Consider the following 19,001-nt stretch of genomic DNA (forward strand, 5'->3'; position numbering starts at 1 on the left):
GTTTTGTAAGCCGTACAGAAATGTAGCAGCCATTGCATACCTACTGTTGTGTTGTGCTGTCTGTTTGTTCATTTATCTGTTGCGAAGCGAATGATGAAGCAATATATGGTCCATAGTGGGAACTTCCTAAATCGGATAGAAGCCGTTTCTGCGAGATTGTAATGTATATATCTCAATTTTGTCGTCATAGATGCATGGTAGAAAGCAAAAGTTAATGTGGGTGGACTATGTGAGGAAGATGTTGTTCATACTTTCGTTTCACAAGGGGTAATCCCCGCAGCATGGCGTCACGCGCTAGTGATACCTTAGGTAACCAGTACTTTCCGGTTCCTCAGCTAAGTGGTCATCGCGGCTGACTGCCATGCAGAGAATCTGGGTTTGATTCCCGATATCGACGGGATTTTACTCTGTCTGGGGAACTGGTACGGCGTGGAAACAGCCTCGTAGTATCGTGGGGCCAATTGACGAGCTATGCTAGCGATCAGCAGCGGTTCTACGGTCAAGAAACCAGACAACGACCGGGACAATGGTACGCTGACTGCATGCCCCTCTCTACCGCATCCGATGACATGATAACATGGCGGTTGATATGGTCAGACTGGTCCATCTAGGGCCAGAACGCAGAACCCATGTTATCAGTATTACTGTCTTATGAAGTAGCGAAAATATTAACCTTCTTCTTAGGATAATTTAGTTACATGACCGAAATACACTCTCATCATTTTCTTTTTACACGTCAGTGAATTTCATTTTAGCCCTCAGGGGGTAATTACCCACAGATTGGGAACCGCGGAAAATGCCGGGATTGAAAATCTCCTCCCAAATGTACCCAATTCGGACCCCCTGTACCGCAGTGCCACATTCCGCCTGCTATTTCACAGAGAGGTCCATGACTCTTCAGTGGTCCAGTATTCAAATAGCACGATCTACCTTTAGGGGTAGGGAATTAAAATTAATAAAAATGAATGAAATCGTTGAGTATTTAATTTTCGTGTAAAAGTTGTCACAACAAAATTATAATAAATTAAATATCAGTGTGTTTTACTAAAGCTGTGAAAATAAACTAAATAAAATACACGTAAGTAACTAACAATTCCTAGCAGCCATAACAGAGATGTTGTGATACTATCAAGCTACCATTTCACTTTAGAAACTGACAGTGTAGGCATATACAAACACAAAAGAAAGATGTTTTGCGTCACCCCGATTCCCAGAAATCATGAAGATAGACGTTGACTGTGGATATTGTCTTACAGATACAGTCCCTTTGACTGTTCAGAGATGTCACTAAACCCACCCAAAGATGTAAACAACCATGGATGAACAGCGCCTATTAGAGGAGGTCCGACAGCCGATCAGCTCCAGTCATTCCATCGGAAGGAGGTACACGGCTCGTGTTGTCTGTAGTTCAGCCATGCCTAGACGGTCAATGCCGCTGTTCGATCGCGAATTATGAAGGTGGTTCTATGAACCTTCTGCCAGGCACTTGAATGTGATTTGCAGAATATCCATGTAGATGTCCCCATTGTTACTTTGTGTCAGGACGGGCTCTCAACAAGGCAAGTGTCCAGGCGTCTCGCAGAGGACCAGAGCGATATTGTTCGGACATGGAGGAGATACAGAGAGACAGAACTGTCGATGAGATGCCTCGCTCAGGTCGCCCAAGGGCTACTACTACAGTGGATGACCGCCACCTACGATTATGGCTCGGAGAAACCCTGGCAGCAACGCCACCATGTCGAATAATGCTTTTCGTGCAGCCACAGGATGTTGTGTTATCGACTCAAACTGTGCGCAAAAGGCTGCATGATGCGCAACTTCACTCCCAACGTCCATGGCGAGGTCCGTATTTGCAACCACGACACCATGCAGTGTGACACAGATGGGCCCAATAACATGTCGAGTGGATCACTTAGGACTGGCATCACGTTCTCTTCACCGATGAGTGTCGCATATGCCTTCAACCAGACAATCGTCGGAGACGTGTTTGGAGGCAACCCGGTCAGGCTGAACGCCTTAGACACACTATCCAGCGAGTGCAGCAAGGTGGAGGTTCCCTGCTGTTTTTGGGTGGCATTATGTGGGACCGACGTTCGCCGCTGGTGGTCATGGAAGGCGCTGTAACGGCTGTACGATACGTGAATGCCATCCTCCGACCCATAGTTCAACCATATCGGCAGCATATTGACGAGGCATTCGTCTTCATGGACGGCAATTCGCACCCCGAACGTACACATCTTGTGAATGACTTCCTTCAGGACAACGACATCGCTCGAATAGAGTGCCCAGCATTTTCTACAGACATGAACCCTATGGAACATGCCTGGGATAGATTGAAAAGGGCTGTTTATGGACGATGTGACCAACCAACCACTCTGAGGGATCTTCGCCGAATCGCCGTTGAGGAGTGGGACAATCTGGACCAACAGTGCCTTGATGAACTTGTGGATAGTATGCCACGACGAATACAAGCATGCATCAATGCAAGAGGACGTGCTACTAGGTATTAGATGTACCGGTGTGTACAGCAGTCTGGACTACCATCTCTGAAAGTCTCTCTGTATGGTGGTACAACATGCAATGTGTCTTTTCCATGAGCAATAAAAAGGGCGAAATGATGTTTATGTTGACCTGTATTCCAATTTTCCGTACAGGTTCCGGAACTCTCGAAACCGACGTGATGCAAAACTTTTTTTCACTCATCGTATCCTCTGCCTTCTTTTGAACTGTCTTCAGAACTATACTACTGAGATTTCTTGATGTATGTGCTTTTAGGCTTAAAGTTCGGTAGTGTTCACATTTTGTACCTGCCGCCGTCTCCGGCAATACGTTTCTGGAAGTTGGTTGGTATCTTTCCTGTGCTATACATCGACCTAATCAATTTCAGCACAATCATTTCTTCGATGTCGCCAGTATTCTTGATTGATTTTGTAGGAACGTCATCAACATCCGTTGCTTTCCTCTCTACCGGGTCTTCTCGAGATTTTCCAAACTCTTCGTGTGGAATGTCGTCTCCTTTGTAATCTTCGTCTGCGTACTTTTCTTTAGCATTACATCTCCTGGAAAAGGTGTTCAGTCATTCAATCCTCTTGTGTATTCTTTCCATCTCTTTACCAAGTCTACGTTTCTGCCTCTTTGTCTTCTACTGTACTGGAGATCGTTGATTTGCATTTGTTAAACATGTGTTTACTGTTATGTAGGCTATATCAATTCTTCTATTTCGTATATTTTCTTACCATTCTTCACACGTTTCTTCGAGAAAACTAGCTTTCGCTTTCCTGCTTTCTTTAAGGACGATGTTCCTCAGTCTTCTACGTTCAGCTTTTGCCTGTTAGTCAATTGCGTTTTCACATGTTCTTTTGTTTTCAGTAAGGTGAATGGTATCTACTTTACTCAATTCCCTCTTGTTCTTGCGTTCAGTTTTCCCAAATATCTCTTCTGCAGCTTTGTATATACCATATTCATAAAAACACTTTTGAAATCTTGAAACAGTTGCACAAAGAAATATGCATGATGTACAAATGTAATAGTACAGCATCCAAATTAAGAAACTAGTATGCAAAATACAAATTCTCTGTAATGGTTGTTTAACTCCTGCAGTAGACTCGTTGCGACATGATCTCGAACAATTTCCATACGCTGGACGCAACTGCTTCGCATATCTACAACGCGATTTTGTAAAGGTCTGAATTAACGCTTCTTCATAGCTCTACAGGCAGCTACTGTTTTCGCCTACAGCCGTTTGCGCTTTGCAGTTCACAGCTGTCATAACCAGTGCCAGGTGTCAGGAATTTCCTGAAGTTGACTCGTCTGTTGGAATGTATTAGCAGTAAGGAACAAATGTGTTAAAACTTGATGCATGATGTTGCAATTTTCACACAGCTCAACGTTTATGGCGTTGTATCTCCTGAAGTATGAGCTATACAATGATATAATTGTGCATGTACATCCAGTCGTACATGTGGCTATTGTCAGCGAAATGTGTTGCGAATGTAGTTAGTAACAAAGAAGTAATAAATTTAAACACCTTGAAAGATGCGGCAGTTTTTCAGGTATCTCAGCGTTTTGACGTCGCATTTGCTGATCTATGTGCCATACAATCATATAATTTTGTAAGTTCATTCAGTGGCATATGTGGATAATGTCTGCAAAATGTGTTGCAAATAGAGTCAGTAGCAAAGAAATAATAAAATTTAACTTCATACACATTCCGGAATTTTTCAGACGTCTCAGTGTTTATGACAACATACCTCATGAGCTGTATGTGGTACCATGCAGTAATACTGTAGGTGCATTTACCATCATATGTTGATATTGCCCTCGATATTTATTGCGAATAGAGTTAGTAGCACAGAAGTAATAAATCTAAACGTCATCCTGATGCGGCGTTTTTCACATACCTCATTGTTTATGACGTCATATCACCTACTGATTCTTTCTCCCACGGCGATTCTTGGCTGACAGTAAGGGATATGTGTACCGAGTTGGGTTGAAATCGGTCCACTAGTTTATGAGGAGGTGTGGAACATTCACACATACATCGAGATATATGGATGTTAATATGTATGTGATGTCAGTGCTGGGCGTATTCCAAAATTGTTTTCTGTATTGTAGTGTAGCGTTGAGTGCTGAGTGATTTAGTCTGTTCAAAGTTCTGCTTTTTTCGCTTCACCTGAACAGCGAATAGAAGGTCGTGGACCCAGCTGCACTTTCGAACAATACATAGTTGAGTCGTTGCCTGTACCTGAGTGGACAAAGAAAAGAACTGGAGACATTGCAGGTGATTTGATTGATTTGAGCTTGATGAGCACGTCATAGACTGAAGATTACGTTCTTTGTGTTACGTCTACAATTAGCGCGAATAACTACGACCATACCATGATACATTGGAACACGTTCCAGCTTAAGTGATCCACCATTCAAGCAAAAGTTCAGATTGAAACGTTTTAAATACACTGACGGGACAGAATCGCAACACCAAAAAATAATTATTGTGGAGTAAAGAAATTCCGGGAATATAATTGTCTAGGTAGTGTATTTAAGTGATTAACAATGCAAGATCACAGGTTAATGTAAGCGCGAGAAACGTCGTAGCAACTGTGAAATATTGGTACATTAATAACCTGTGTAACCACCAGAATGTTGAATGTAACACGCAAAGGTCCATGCATTACGTAGTACAGGTGCTGGATGTCAGTTTGTGGGATGGAGTTCCATTCCTGTTGCACTCGGTCGGTCAATGCAGGGAAGGTTAATGCTGGCTACGGATGGCGCTGGAGCTGTCGTCCGATGATGCCCTACATGTGCTCGTTTGGAGACAGATCTGCTGATCGAGCAGGCTAAACCAACATGTCGACCCTCTGTAGAGCATTTTTCAATTCAATGAACTTTACCAACCGCCGTACACTTAAAGATAGTTTAATTTATTTTATTCTGAAAGCAACCAGTTTCGGCAATTCATTTCGCCATCTTCAGGTCCATGCATAACAAAAGAATATAGTAATATAAGGGTGTACAAATGAAGTGGTGTACTGGTTTTTCATCAGTTGACATTCTGTGGAAGAAGCTTGCTTGCTTCATTTTCAACAAATCCTCAGTATTATTTGTAATGGTCATCTCATAATACTGCTGTAGCGCATCAGTCATTTTGTCTGTCAGCCTGCTCTTACGGGTTTACCATCAGAAAGTTTCTTGTCTCTCAAACTTTGTTTCAACTTCCTCAACCTGGTGCCCATACTCCTCTGGACATGACCTTTATAGCCAGTAATCCACAGCCTTCTATATAAAAAGTTATCGATTTTATTAGATCTCGGAGTAATGAATATAAAAATTTTAACATTTTCAACTTGTGTAGATTATATTTAAAAAAAATAAAATAAAATACTTCCCATATGAGATTATAAGTGACATATGTATAATTTTATTCAGAAAATTGAAAATTTTATAATGAGATAAAAATCCGAGAATGTGAAATTTTTTTTTCTCTTCTAACCCCCCTTAAGGCGTACCGTAGACCACATCTGATGCAAAAAGAACCATCCGATTTGGCTCGTTTGCCTAAGATGGAGGCAGCGTGTAATATTCAAATTTTAGCCCTGTACTGGAGGATAGCCTTCTGTTGAGTATACAATTGGTCCATAGCCCAAGGGCTATCTAAAACACTAGACCCTACTTTTCTATCACCAACAGAACCCGAGGTATGACCCTGAAAAAAATCCTTTTTATGCGCGACGTTTTTTAAGGTATTGGTAGCACTTGGTGTGGTATGCATACCGCTCAGCCTCACCAGGTTTTCGAGAGGAGTGCGACTGGTGGATACACCGCAAATATGGAGCAAGTTCTCGACTTTACTCCCCTCACACAGTTAATGATACACAAACACTCAATAGCCATCCATGAATTCAATTGAGTCATATTGTAACATAGTTCAATTACAAATATCTCCAGTCCCTCAGGTTCCTTTCAAGGTTTCTGAGACACGTCCCTTGGCGGTAAGGTAACATCTAAATTGAAAATTCCTTCTGGCATTTCGTAATTGGAAACTCCAGTAACCCTCAGCTGATATTTAGCTGATAACAACAGGGCTCTACAGTGGGTTGGATCTAGAATACCCTCCTTTTTGCTTCAGGATAAATAACGAGATGCATTAAAACATAAGGGGGTTCACTTAATTGCTTTAACAATTTAGGGGAAAAGTAGTTGGCATATTTGAGATGTCTCTCATGTCTAGGTACACATACATATATATGCTCTTGGCCCTGTCCACAACCGTCGACTGCGTTAGTCTCGGCTACACGAGATATCCATGGCGCCTGACGTAACATCAGCGGCCGCTTGGCATGTACTACTGCTGATATGGAAGGCGCTATAAGAACATCGCACTGGGAGATGCTGCGGCGTCGTATTCGCTGCACCCGCTGACGTTCCGAAGATCAACATCTTTGCGTAAGAGACTGAAATTTATTTCTATGGTCTGCCTTCTTCTGCTACATCCACATCCATCTGCAGGTGGAAAAGCTCGTACTCATCTCAAACCGTCCCGACACCCTGTCACGTTTGAATTTATTACATACATGTCAGCTACACGCTTAGGAGACAACATCACATTATTACGGAGACGTTCTGAAAGTAAGTTTAATCACTGTTTTTGAAGGAGAAGTTTCTACACCAGATGACACAAACAGACCTCATATGAATCCACACCTGTTGCTGGTTCAACGAAGGAAGGGGCGTCAGTGGGGGAGGACTGACGCATGGGCTGAGCGCAGAAGAAGAGACAGCAGCAGCAGATCGGCGTGCCCGAGGTTATTCGAGTACGCATCACGATGGGGGACGGAGGTGGACTGGCGCTGTTGTCTGACATGTATAGGCACTTGGAACAGGTGTGTCCATCACCCATGAACGCCTGCGGAGTACGTAAGGTGAAGAGGCCATGTCTCATCAGATAACTGGTTGCAGGTGTTGCGTGGTTAGAAAAGAGAAGCAGAACATGGAGGATGAATGTCGAATTGGGCGCCCCTCCACATTTACGAACGAAAACAACATTGCTCTAGCAAAGTAGGGAACATAGTGTTAGCGGACAGGAGCGTCATGGTGACAGACGTGGCAACCACGCTGCTCATTGGCTGTGTTCGGACCCATCACATGCTCCATGATGTGTTGGGTTATCGAAAAGTGTCTGCAAGATGAGTGCCGTGAAACCTAACCCAGCATCCCATGAGTGCAACAGAGTGAGCCAGCGTCCAACACTCGATGCAGTACACGCGGGAGAGAAACGAGTTCCTGTTCAGAATCATCAATGGCGATGAGTCCGCGGCTCGTGGTCTTGCAGTAGCGTTCTCGCTTCCCGCTCACGGGGTCCTGGGTTCGATTCCCGGCGGGGTCAGGGATTTTCTCTGCCTCGAGATGACTGGGTGTTGTGTGTCTTTCATCATCATTTCATCCTCATTCACTCGCAAGTCGCCGTAGTGGCGTTAAAGAACTTGTGGAGCGGCGGCCGAACCGCCCCGCGAGGGGTCTCCCGGCCACCAATGCCATACGCTCATTTTTTTTAATGGCGATGAGACATGGGTGCGCTATTTCATCCCAGAATCCAGGGCCTCCTCAGCGACATGGAAGCATCCCCGTTCACCAGTGTCAAAAAATTCAAGATGTCGCATTGAAAGCGTCGCTCTCCACAGGAAAGGTTATGGCCACAATGTTCTGGAACGAGAAAGATGTGATTCTCCTTGATTTCCGCCAACAACGGAGGATCAATGCCACACGCTACTCCGACACCCTCACCAAACTGAGGTCTGCCATTCGACGAAAGAGACCACGGCTCTTGAGTGAAGGTGATGTGCTGTTGGACGACGACGCAAAAACATACACAGCAAAGCTCACACAGAATCAGATTCGTCGCTTCAGATGGGGGAGATTAGGTCACCCAGATTACAGACCAGATCTCGCCCCATCGGACTTTCACTGTTGCCTATACTGAAAGCTATGTTCTTATGACAGCACTTTCAAACCAATGCTGGGTTGGAGAAGGCTGTGCGACAGTTCTTTGCATCGCAGGGCACCGAATTTTAGCAGAGTGATTTCTTCAAACTGATTGCACGCTACAACAAAGGCCTCAATGTCGGTCACACCTAAGTCGAAAAACATTGCAAGATGTATACTTTATGATGCTATGGTGCACTTGTTTATGGCAATAAGGTTTCCGTGTGAAAAGCAATAACGAAACTTATTTTATGAACGTCCTGGTACAAACAATAGCTAATGTGATACTTTGTTGGTAACGACATGCAGAAACGACTGAATTGTAGCAGAAATACGTATAAATGTGATTGAAGCTTTGCGGGCATAAACGAATCCAACACCTCTATTAAATACCAAGATGGTATACCACACCGCCTATTAATCGCATACGCATTGCACCACGTCACTGACAGAAGTGACTGCCAACGAGTTTCTCGTAAAAGCGAGCTTTAGCTTGTCTACTGGCAATGGGACTTTATTTGCGCCAACAAGGGACCATCAGTGCGGCACACTACTCCGACACCCTCATCAAACTGAGGTCCGCCGTTTTCCTAACCAATCAGATCCCAAGAAGCGCCATCCAGTCATAGGGCGGCCAACCTCACACACTGTGTACTTCTGATATTACTTTTTGACATCTGTGTATACTAAAATCTTGCTTTTTTTGTAACAGTCAATCTTTGTCGATCTTAAACGACCATTTCTGTCTTATAAACATAAATTTTAATTGTTGATGTCTTACTCTATCTTTGTTTTCTTATTTGCTGAGACACTATCTGGCGTGCACATTTTGCAGGCTTGCTGAAAAGCAATGCTTCGAATTTTTTATGTGAAGATCGTTAATTATTTTTAAATACAACAAACTTCATTAACATTCTGCACATTTATTCTTTATGTCTACATATTTGTGTCTCAACATAGTCACCCTGATGACAAACGCATTTCTCCCATCGAGAAACGCGTTTGTTGGTACCTTCACTGTAGAATGTGTGACTCTGTTGACGCAGTCACAACCTCATCCCTGCTTGCACCGCTTCATCACCATTAAAGTCTTTTTCCAAAGCTGTTTCACAGAGGAAGACTGCACTGTAGTTCCTTCTCTAGATTGTCGCACAGATGACAAAATAGTAGGTATCTAAATAAATGACGGAGGGACAGAAAAACAATTAAAATCGCTCAAAAGAGAAAAGGCCGCTAGACCTGATGGGATACCAGTTCGATTTTACACACAGTACGCAAAGGAACTTGCCGCCTTCTTGCAGCGGTGTCTCGTAGGTCTCTAGAAGAGCGTAGCCTTCCAAAAGATTGGAAAACGGCACAGGTCATCCCCGTATTCAAGAAGGGTCGTCGAACAGATATGCAGAACTACACACCTATATCTCTAACGTCGATCAGTTGTAGAATTTTGGAACACGTATTATGTTCGAGTATAATGACTTTTCTGGAGACTAGAAATCTACTCTGTAGGAATCAGCATGGGTTTCGAAAAAGGCGATCGTGTGAAACCCAGCAAGCGCTATTCGTCCACGAGACTCAGAGGGCCATAGACACGGGTTCCCAGGTAGATGACGTGTTTTTTGACTTCCGCAAGGCGTTTGATACAGTTCGCCACAGTCGTTTAATGAACAAAGTAAGAGCATATGGACTATCGAACCAATTGTGTGATTGGATGGAAGTGTTCCTAGATAACAGATCGCAGCGTGTCGTTCTCAATGGAGAGAAGTCTTCCGAAGTAAGAGTGATTTCGGTGTGCCGCAGGGGAGTGTCGTAGGACCGTTGCTATTCACAATATATATAAATGACCTTGTGGATAACATTTGTTCAAATGGTTCAAATGGCTCTGAGCACTATGGGACTTAACTTCTGAGGTCATCAGTCCCCTAGAACTTAGAACTACGTAAACCTAACCAACCTAAGGAAATCACACACATCCATGCCCGAGGCAGGATTCGAACCTGCGACCGTAGCGCTCGCGCGGTTCCAGACTGTAGCGTCTATAACCGCTCCGGCAGGCTAACATTACTTCACTGAGGCTTTTCGCGGATGATGCCGTAGTATATCGAGAGGTTGTAACAATGAAAAATTGTACTGAAATGCAGGAGGGTCTGCAACGAATTGACGCATGGTGCAGGGAATGGAAATTGAATGTCAAGTTAGACAAATGTAATGTGCTGCGAATACATAGAAAGAAAGATCCTTTATCATTTAGCTACAATGTAGCTGGTCAGCAACTGGAAGCAGTTAATTCCATAAAATATCTGGGAGTAGGCATTAGGAGTGATCTAAAATGGAATGACCATATAAAATTCATCGTCGGTAAAGCAGATGCCAGACTGAGATTCTTTGGAAGAATCCTAAGGAAATGCAGTCCGTAAACAAAGGAAGTAGGTTACAGTACACGTATTCGCCCACTGCTTGAATACTGCTCACCGGTGTGGGATCCGTACCAGATAGGGTTGATAGAAAAGATGGAGAAGATTCAACGGAGAGCAGCGCGCTTCGTTACAGGATCATTTACTAATCGCGAAAGCGTTACAGAGATGATAGATAAACTCCAGTCGAAGACTCTGCAAGAGAGACGCTCTGTAGCTCGGTACAGGCTTTTGTTGAAGTTTCGAGAACATACCTTCACCAAGGATTCAAGCAGTATATTGCTCCGTCCTACGTATATGTCGCGAAGAGACCATGAGGATAAAATCAGAGATATTAGAGCCCACACAGAGGCATACGACAATATTTCTTTCCACGAACAATACGAGACTGGAATAGAAGGGAGAACCGATAGATGTACTCAAGGTACCCTCCTCCACACACCGTCGGGTAGCTTGCGGAGTATGGATATAGGTGTAGATTTAGAAAGTGACATCCTCGAAGGTTTTCTTTAAGTTTTGGAAATACATGAAAATCGGACGGGGTCATGTCGGGAACGTACGGTGGATGGTCAACAACAATGAACCAAAGGCGTCGGATTGTTGCAGGTGTCGCAGCGCTCGTGTGTGGTCTGGCATTGTCACACTGATGGAGAAGGTGCCTCATATGCGGATGCAACTCTTCTGCGATTAAAGCACGCTGCTTCTCGTGCACCAACATAGTTACGATACACACTGCCATTTTACACGCTACAATTCGGAACCGTCTAGCGGTAGAGGGTTGCAACTTGCGTCAGCAAAGCGAGGAAGTCGACCGAGTTATTCGCTTGACATGTAATACTGGTACTGAGAACAAAATAAAAAGTCCAGAATTCCGCTGGAGGCTTAAGTTTTCAGTCCTTATACATCTACATAAATAAAGAAGACAGAGTACAGAGTATAGCCGACGGCATAGCTATGGACAAATGACTGTCAATATGTCTCTTTGCCTACCATAACCTGCCCAGTTTTATAACGTTAACAGAATCTTCCGTCGGTTTCTTTGTACAACAACATTATAATAAATTAAAAGCACCAGTTTGGGTTTGTTCTACAATTTTTCTCTCTTGATCCTTACGAGTGATATGTGTCAGGAACAATATAATGGCCACAGAGTTTTCGAGAGCTACGTCGTCATTTTTCCAAGGATTCCTTAGACAGTTACGCTTTCATAAGGGCTATGCAGAGCTCTTATCTCTCTAGTAGCGTGCCTCTGGGACCATTCATGATACCGTGCCGACTTGATAAGGACTAAACGCGTGAAAATTAAGCTACAATTGGTCGCACTAACGTACTGTAGGCGATTTTCTTCCAGATGCACCTCGCTTTCCAAGAAGCTCTCAAGCAAAAAGCCGAATTGGAGCACCGAATCGTTTCAAGTTGCCCAGTTCTGTAGACGAGACGTTGCAGTAGAAAATAACATTGCCAAGAGATCGAGTGAAGCAGCTGGAAACAGTTGTCTCTAAAGGCGAGCGGAACCTCCTACACTTACTGTGCTGACTTCCAATAGCGCCGATAAGCCCGTGGGACGGGGTTGACGCGGCATTGTACCTGTTGGGGATTAGAGGCTCACCACGCCAAAGCCGGGAGACCGCGATATTAAAACTCCCGCCGAGCGTGTGAATCACCGCCGGCGGCCAGCCACTCGCCACCCAGCCCGCCATATTAATCCAATCTGCGAGCCTCTGCCGCTGCCGCCGCCGCTGTCGGCTTAGCGGAGGCCGGGGCTTCCCCGGGATTTGCGCGGCGCGCGACACGCGGCGGCAGCCGCCGGAGCTGGCGGTGCGGTGCGATGGTGTTGCGAGCGCAGATTAAGGGAGAGCCGGCCCTGAATTACTTAAGGGCGCGGCCGGCCGCGATCACCCACGCCCTGCACGGCCTGATGAAATTTCGTCCTGATTAGCTCTCTCCGTGAGGGAGGGCGCCAACTCAGAACGGAATATAATATTCCCCGCTCCTATGGGCGCGTGAGGGACGTACCAGAGTCACGTCTGGCGCCAGTACTCAAATAAGTATTCGGACGTTGTTGCAGCAAACAGAGCGAGGTTACTGCTTTCCTCAGACCATTGCTCGCATTATTCTATGGTCGGTTTACTCCCCTGTAATCATCAATACGTGCCAGTTCTCAAAGCCGACTGCACAGTATGCAATAACTAAAAGTCTTCTAAATAAGCGCATTTGTAGATATATACCCACTGCAATGTACATCTACATGACTACTATTCAAATCATACTTAAGAATTTTGTGAGAAGATTTTCAGGTCTGGTTTTGTTGAATCATTATGAGGCCAGTCTCCAATTAAGAAGCAATATAATCAAGCTGTGGTCACTAGTACGAGGGGTGATCAATAAGTAACGGAACATATATTTTTTCTGAAAGCTTGTTCGTTTCATTCAGAATTCAAAATGGTTCGAATAGCTCTGAGCACTATGGGACTTAACTTCTGAGGTCATCAGTCCCCTATAACTTAGAACTACTTAAACCTAACTAACCTAAGGACATCACACACATCCATGCCCGAGGCAGGATTCGAAACTGCAACCGCAGCGGTCGCGCGGTTCCAGTCTGTAGCGCCTAGAACCGCGCGGACACAATCCGTCCAGCGGTATTCAAATACCCATGTTATTCCCCATTATTTTGTCTACAAAACCGTATTTTTCAACGTAATTTCCGTTCAATGCGACGGCCTTACACCACAGTACTGTGGGAGCCTGTATACTTGCATGGTGCCACTCTACTGGTCGATGTCGGAGCCGACGTCTTGCTGCATCAAGAAACTCCACATTATCAGAACGCAGCATGTCATTCTCAATGGAGAGAAGTCTTCCGAAGTAAGAGTGAATTCAGGTGTGCCGCAGGGGAGTGTCGTAGGACCGTTGCTGTTCACATTATATATAAATGGCCTTGTGGATTACATCGGAAGTTCACTGAGGCTTTTTGCGGATGATGCTGTGGTATGTCGAAAGCAGGCCCGCAGTCCGTGCGAAGGGGCTGCACTCCCTAGACAGGAGTCGCTCAGTGGAAAATCTCTCTTCCGCTTACCAATGATTCAGTCTCATCGTTTACTCTGGACCATTTCCTCTCTGTCAGGTGTCCGCCTCGCCTTCTCTCGTGAGTCGCATTGCTCGTATCACTCGTAAAGTGCACAACCAGTGTTCCATGCGAATATTAGACATAAGAAAACAAAATTTTCCAGGCCAGCAGCGTACCCCTCTTCAAATGGTCCTGGTCCTGGGCGACTTCATACCGCCCACCGTAGGACGCAACAGATTATGGCATGTTGACTGATTTAAGGCAGCCATAATGCCAACCGTCGATCAGACCATGAGGCGATGATGCAGACGCCATCTGATCCACGTGGATGGTATTAAATATTATAAGGCAGTCATTAGCGAACCTGTGTGGGAGGGATGCACACAGAACTGCCTATAAACACATCATGATGTTGCCAGCTAGGTCATCCGAAAATGTAAATACTAAACATGTCACTTAATATGAATTCTTGTGTGATTATCGACTAAAATATTCGGTCTTGCGATTCAAATACATTCATGCTAAAGGTACAGAGGACGTCACACTTGTCTATAGCATCATATTATTTGTGATTCAAGAACATAACACATTAGAATAGCAAACTCATAGCTTCACTGTGATGGACACTGTCTGTAAGGTGAGAAGAAACCGACTGCGGTCGTTATCGGTCTACAGACATGAACTTTATTGCAGCCAGCTAATTCCATTCATTGGCCTGTACACCTGACTACCAATTATCAATAATTCTGATATACGCCGTCGCCAGTGCCTCTAATTCTTTGCATTTTTAAATTGATATTTACCTTGATATCTACTCAGTAATTCTGATGCACACAATCAAAGGTGTGTTAATATGCACGTATTTGTAAATTTATGATGAAGATATGTTGTAATTATTTCAGTAATTTTTTGTTACTCTCTATGGTTGATGTCACAGTTACAACACCAATTTACCAGTATGTATTTCAGCTTGTTTATACAATAACACAGTGTTTCTGTATGAGAATTTATCTATAACTTTTAGTATTCATGCTATTGCATTTGCATTTGCACATGTTGTATATAGTCACGATAATATACCTTGAGAATTTATAATGCGGGGTGTGAACTGCTTTTATTACATTTTTTCTCTCTTGTACATGTCTTCGTATAAATTTCAATGCATTTTTATTATTCTTGTTATTCAGTGTGATAAACTATGTAGTAGGATACATTCATTTATAATGGAGTGAATGATTTGGCATTGTAATATAATAGGTGTCCATGTAGTAACTAACGGTAAATTGACTTGAGAATGTGTAGATCTTGGACATCTCCCGATCATTTGTGTGTGAGATTATCGCAACACTACCTTCAGCCATGAACATAGTAAAAATAATTAGAATGTATTTATAATGTTTTCCTAGCTGCCGTTTCTCCTTTTTATTATATGTTCCTTAAATAAATATCTCCTTTCCGCTAGAATATATGAGTGAAAATGAGGAAGATTCTGCATAAGTCTATTTGTGCATTTTCCTGCTGTCATCTTGGCACCAGGTTAACCTTCACCACACATTGCATGAAATTCGTCAGACAGTGAACATGTGAAACAAAAAACAAAAGTAACACCCACATCCCAGCAAAAATGTCTTTGATGAACTTGTGCTACGGATTAATCTCAGCACAATTTCATCAGCATCCATTTTAAAGGCGATGAGGAGGCGATGTTACATGGCAGTTTATCCCGTAACTGTCATGCAGCATATTTTATGATGCAATATGCACATCACAATAATCAATATAACCAAACCATTAATGCTGCATATAACTGCGGAAAGTATTAAATACTGAAAATGACTGCACAGCGGCAAATACACTGCTTGGGTGTGTTTTTGCAGCAGATACATCCGGAATTCTGGGAAGTATCACTGCACAGATAGTTATTTCTTTTCTTCATTCCCTTTTATTATGGTGAGGGGGAACTGTTTTTTTCTGCACCCTTAAAGAGCTCTTTCTAGCTGGCTTGCACAACATGGAATTTTACTTAAAAGGAACAGAGAGGGTCTTAAATGTGTTCAGAAACCTATCTGCCGAAAAGGTAGGAGATACAGAATTCGCTATGTCCCATCTCAAAAATGGTTCAAATGGCTCTGAGAACTATGGGACCTAACATCTGAGGTCATCAGTCCCCTAGAACTTAGAACTACTTAAACCTAACTAACCTAAGAGCATCACACACATCCATGCCCTAGGCAGGATTCGAATCTGTGACCGTAGCAGTCGCGCGGTTCCAGACTGAAGTGCCTAGAACCGCTCGGCCACACCGGCGGGCTGTCCCATCTCAACCGACAACTTGGTGCGGCCTTTTGCCGAATATTTGTACTGTGCAAGACAGTAGAAGGAATCATTTTGGAAAGATAACATATGAAACCAGGTTTCACCACCAGAATCAATAAGCTGGCCCCCGGCCATTTCTCTGCCGTCACGATAAGAAAGTGTGCTTGTTCAGAATCCTAGTAACGGACACTCTCATCGGCTCACAATAAATATTTCTGTAGAAGAACATTTTCTTGAGTGTGCCTAAGTGTAAGACCTTCGGTTGGCTGGCTTTACAAAGTTATCATGGAGTGGGAGAGAATTTTTACTTTGCTTACCTCACCAGGCCATCATTTGTTAACCATGACAAAATTTGAGAATGTGTTAAACTTATTTGCAACATTATTAATTGTCAGAACTCACAAGGTCTACTGCATTTGGCTGGTGAAATTCCTACACTAACAGAAACAGACAAGTTTCGAAGAGTTAAATCAGACGACACTTGCTGCCAAGCGATGTAAGAGAGTAGACTTAGCTGCCTTGAGATCGTTGAGTACATTCTTGCAGCCAAGGCTCTGGAAGAGAAGGATGTCTACATATTAAAACTAGGCACAGAGGGTGAGCTGGACTCAGAATTTCGAGCCATTATTGGCACTGTCTTCCACATTCACACCATACAGCAGTTGTAAGAACGAGCCAGAAATGCAATCACCAAATCGAGGGAGATGTAAGGCTAGTCAACTTTCGTCAGAGATTAATAGCACGGGGGTAACGTTGGCAGCCAGCTAATTGCCTCCATCATACACTTCGGAGATTCTACTGGTCTTCGTACTTGGCCATTTCGAACATGCTTAGTAGCTATAATTTTGTTATTGATTTTGTTTCGATGTATTCTTCCGGTATAAAAAATTTCAGGGCAGATTTCGACATGTCGGACTAGGCCATTCCATTGTCAGTTTTAGACAGCGACATCAGTACTCAGCGGCTGATGTGTTGCTGCTGGCAGTCGACCACATTACTTACTGTTTTCCACCTCCAATTGTGTGAAGTACGGTGATAACACGCTGCGTAGGTGAGTGGGAAATGAGAGTAATGAACTGTTCATAGGCGCTTTGTTTTGGGTTGATTAGGTTCCGCGATTTCTATACTTTTCTTAAATTACTGAGGGCTCACTCATGACCAGGATAGGTCTGTTACTTGCGTGTTGTAGTCATTTGCCCTGCTAGCTAAATCACATCAATCACTGTGCACATATAGGGACTGTGTCTTTTTATAGATGACAAGCGAGATGGTGCACACTGCCTTCACCTATCTCATGCCTACATCGCAAGCCGAAGATGAAGAGATAGAGAAAGTGTATGAAAATATTGAAAGGGTAATATAATACGTAAAGGGAGATAAAAATCTAATAGTCGTGGGGGACTGGAATGCAGTTGTAGGGGAAGGAGTAGAAGAAAAGGTTACAGGAGAATATGGACTTGAGATAAAGAATGAGAGAGGAGAAAGACTGGTTGAGTTCTGTAATAAATTTCAGCTGGTAATAGCAAATGCTAGCTGAGAAGAGCGAGAATTATTGCACAACCAGTCTAACAGCTCAACTTCCTGCTAAAAATAATAAACAGAAGAATGGAAACCAAAGTTGTGGACGTGTTAGATGACGATCAGCTTGGCTTTAGGAAAGACAAAGACACCAGAGAGACAATTCTGATGTTGCGGTTGTTAATGGAAGCAAGACTAAAGAACAATCAAGACAGCTTCATGGCTTTGCCGACCTGGAAAAAGCGTTCGACGATGTAAAATGGTGCAAGATTTTGGAAATTCTGAGGAAAAGAGGGGCAGGCTATACGAAGGAGACGGGCAATATACAATATTTACTAGTGCCAAGAGGAAATAATAAGAGTGGACGACCCAGAAGGAAGCCCTCGGATAAAAAAACAGTGTAAGGCAGGGATGCAGTCTTTCGCCCCTGCATTAAAGAAGCAGTGATAGAAATGAGAACTAAAATTCAATGTGAAAGAATATCATTGATACTATTCGCTGATGACATTACTATACTGAGTGAAAGTGAAGAAGAATTACCTGCTAATTGGAATGAACCGTATAATGAATATAGAATATGGATTGGGAGTAAATCGAAGAAACACGAATGTAATGAGAAGTAGCAGAAATAATAACAGCAATAAACTTAAGTCATTAAGTCACATGATGTCAGCTACTTCTACTACCTAAGCAGCAAAATAACCAATGACAAACGGAGGGATGAGGACATCAAAATCAGACTAACACTGGCAAAAAGGGCAGTCCTGGCCAAGAGAAGTTTACTAGCATCAAACATGGGCCTTAATTTAAGGAAGAAATTTCTGAGAATGTACGTTTGGAGCACAGCAATGTATGGTATTGAAACATGAACTGTGGGAAAATCGGAACAGAAGAGAATCGAAGCATCTAAGATGTGGTGCTGCAGACGAATGTGTGAATGTAGGTGGACTGATAATGTAAGGAATGAGGAGGTTCTGCGCAGAATTGGAGAGGAAAGGAATTTCTGTGAAATGGTTCAAATGGCTCTGAGCACTATGAGACCTAACATCTGAGGTCATCAGTCTCCCAGAACTTAGAACTACTTAAACCAAACTAACCTAAGGACATCACACACATACATGCCCGAGGCAAGATTCGAACCTGCGACCATAGAGGTAGCGCGTTTCCAGACTGAAACGCCTAGAACCGCTCGGCCACACCGGCCG

Source organism: Schistocerca serialis, chromosome 1 (assembly GCF_023864345.2).
Source record: "Schistocerca serialis cubense isolate TAMUIC-IGC-003099 chromosome 1, iqSchSeri2.2, whole genome shotgun sequence".
NCBI lineage: Eukaryota > Metazoa > Arthropoda > Insecta > Orthoptera > Acrididae > Schistocerca > Schistocerca serialis.